Raw genomic sequence first — 3,459 nt, 5'->3', positions numbered from 1 at the left:
CCATAGTCATGTTATGTCATACAGTAGTGTCCCTTAGTCACATTACACCACATGGTAGTGTCCCTTTGTCACCTTACACTGCACAGTAGTCTCCCTTATTCACATTACATCACACAGTAGTGCCCCATAGTCACGTTATGTCACACAGTAGTCTCTCTTAGTCACATTACACCACATGATAGTGTTCCTTCGTCACACTACACTGCACAGTAATGTCCCTTATTCATGTTACGTCACACAGTAGTGTCCATTTTTCATGTTATGTCACACAGTAGTGTCCCTTTTTCATGTTACGTCACACAGTAGTGTCCCTTTTTCACGTTACGTCACACAGTAGTGTCCCTTATTCACGTTACGTCACACAGTAGTGTCCCTTATTCACATTACACCACACAGTATAGCTCATTCAGTTATGCCACCCAGAGCCCATTCACGTTATGCCACACAGTAGTAGTGTCCCTTATACATTATGCCAAGCAGTAGTAGTGCCCCTTATACATTATACTACACAGTAATGCCCCTTATACATTATGACATACACAATAATGCCCCTTAAAACACATTATGCCACTAAGAGTAATACCCTGGCATCTGCAGATGGTGTCTGTCAGCAGATCATGAGATGTCCAAAGATGGCATCCAGTCCATCCAGTCAGCTTCTCACCCGCCCTTTTCATCCATTGGCCGGCCGAGTCATGACATCAACGCGGCCACACGTGACACTCCAGTTACTCCACCATGTCCTCAGCATGGTGCCACCGGGCAATCCTGCTGGCAGCTCACAGGAGCTGTCAAAATGCCGTCCAGCCGTTCCTCCCAGATTATTCCCGGGCCCAGCCCCCGCCGTGCATCACATACCAGGCCACATCACTAAGTAATGACGTGGCCCAGGGCCGTATTAAGACTTGTGGGGGCCCCATCAATAAAATTGCCAGGGGGAAGGGAGAGAGAGACAGAGGGAGGGAGGGGAGAGAGTAATAGAGAGAGAGAGAGAAGTCAAGGGACGGAGAGGGAGAGAAAAAGAGGGAGGGACAGGGAGTGAGATATATAGCGGCCTATTCATCGACACTTAATTTTTACAAAAGCAGAGGAAAATTAACATTTTCACCTGCAATTGTAGAAATTAGGTTTTTGGGCCATTCATCAAGAAGGTAAAGTAGGAGATATAACAGATATCTCCTGCTTACCTTCCTCTTGCGGAATGGCCCATGTCTCCATACGCTCTTGTGCGAATGCGTGACCCGTAGGTCACACATGCGCACTTGTCTCCTCTGAAAGGAACAGTGAAACACTTTGGGAAGACAGCTGATTTTTGGATCAGCTGTCTCCACACTGGAGCAATGATGAATTGCTCCGGTGCTCGCGTAGCATTAAAATGTTAATTATCAGGGTCCATTCGACCCTGATAATTAACATCAAATAGACCCCTAAGAGAGGGAAGGGGGGGGGAGAGAGGGTATATGTTTAGGAAGCCGGCAGCCGGAATGCCGCCCGACGGCTTCCAGACAATTTAATCCAGACGAGGGATGAATGACAGGCGTCTAAATCTAGACGCCTGTCATTTTACATACGCTGGGAGACCGGTGCCCATCATCCCGATCGAGCGGATTCCAGGCACCACAGCGGACAGCCGCGGGGGGGGTTGGTTAGGTTTAGGGCTCCCGGGACTTAGGGTTAGGCACCCCCCCGGGAGGTTGGGGTTAGGCACCCTTGGGGGGAGGTTAGGGTTAGGCACCCCCCGGGGGACTTAGGTTTAGGCGACGGAGAAGGGGGGTTAGGTATAGGCACTTAGAGGGGGAATTAGTGTTAGGCACAGGGGGGAGGTTAGGGTTAGGCACCCTAAAGGAGGGTTAGGGTTAGGGGGAAAAATAGGTTAGTTTATACTTACCTAGGGACGATCGGGATTTCCTCCTATGTCGGCCAGCCGCTGCTGGGATTTGAACCACCGGCCAGGGGTCCAGCGGTAATTCATACCGATTCCGGGAGAGAGAGAGGGAGAAAGGGACAGGGAGGGAGACAGGGTAAGAGAGGGGGGAGAAAGTGAGAGAGATGGAGAGAGACAGAGCGTGAGATAAAGGAAGAGTGAGGGAGGGGGGACAGGAGTAGGGGACAGAAAGAGAAGTGGAGTGAGGAAGAGAGAGAGATTGAGAGGTAGGAAAGGAGTGTGTGTGTGCACTGCACACTCTCTCAATAGCACTTAGGTACCAGCTTTCCTAAAGGGGCGGGCACTTTGCAGCATAAGGCCACGCCCCCTACTCATGGCATTATTTCCTAAAGAAAAGTGTGATGCTGCCGGGACTGCCGGGACGTGGGAGCCAGCCAGGGGGCCCCAGGACGACCGCCCTGCCTATAATCCGGCCCTGATGTGGCCGCACATAGTAGCTGTTGAAGCAGGGCTGCTAGGCACTGTAACAGCCCTGCACATTGACAGCTCGCAGGACCCGTCTGACTAATTCACCTGGCCGGGGGTGGATGCTGCCTTGGTGGAGCTTGACCACCAGCCGCGTCATTACGCAATGACGCGGCCGCTGCTTCAGAGCATGGCGCCGCCCGGGAGGTAGTTCTGCCGGGCACGCCAGCGCTTTGTCAAACCGGCCCTTGTGGCCATCGGCCCTTCTGGCATTTGCCAGAAGTGCCCGATGGCCAGTCCGGCCCTGTGTATAGATCAGAATTGGCCAGAACACGAGCGTCATGAGCACGACCAGGCCATCCAATGAAAACATCAGTGAAGCTGTGAGAGCAAGATAATATCCGATTAAAACTATACATATTGATTGGTTGCTAGGCCCAACATCTCCACTTCAAATAACCCTCACTTTATTAAATATACCTGTAACTTTAAAATACACTACAATATATAAATGTATTTATTTCTGATAGAAAGCGTATATAAGATCTGGTTACAACTATACATATAAACTTTTTAAACACACAACATTTTAGATACTTTACTTTGCATGCAGGTCACAATATATATCTAAATAAAAGTAATAAATGTGGCTTACCAATACCGATTGTCAACGACGGCTTGCAGACTGATGGAATGCCATCCCTTTCTGTTATAGAAGTCTGCTGGGCTGTCTGTGGGAGCAATTATGGGGATGTGGGTGCCATCAATTGCCCCAGCACACTGTGGGTAACCGCTGCGCAGAAACCCAGACACTGTCTCATCCAGTTGCTGCCCAGGGGGTAGGGCAATAAACTGGTCGTACAAGGTATCCAGGATGGCCTGGGTCACTTCACGCACCAAAACACAAACCGCGGAGATGCCTACACCAAACTAGAAGGATATTGTGCGGTACTAGCCAGGGGTAGCATGCCACCACAAGATGATTGCAAGTCTGCTGCTCGGGGCAATGGGCTGTCTCCATCGAGTAGTGTGCCTGGTAAGTGACGGGGTCAGAAGTTCCAGGATGTAATTAAAGGTGCCTTGCGACATCCTAAAATTTTAAATCCATT

This window comes from Taudactylus pleione, unplaced genomic scaffold (assembly GCF_031769625.1).
Source record: "Taudactylus pleione unplaced genomic scaffold, aTauple2 ptg000029l, whole genome shotgun sequence".
Lineage (NCBI taxonomy): Eukaryota > Metazoa > Chordata > Amphibia > Anura > Myobatrachidae > Taudactylus > Taudactylus pleione.
The sequence above is the reverse complement of the archived record's forward strand: the minus strand, read 5'-3'. Positions refer to the sequence as shown.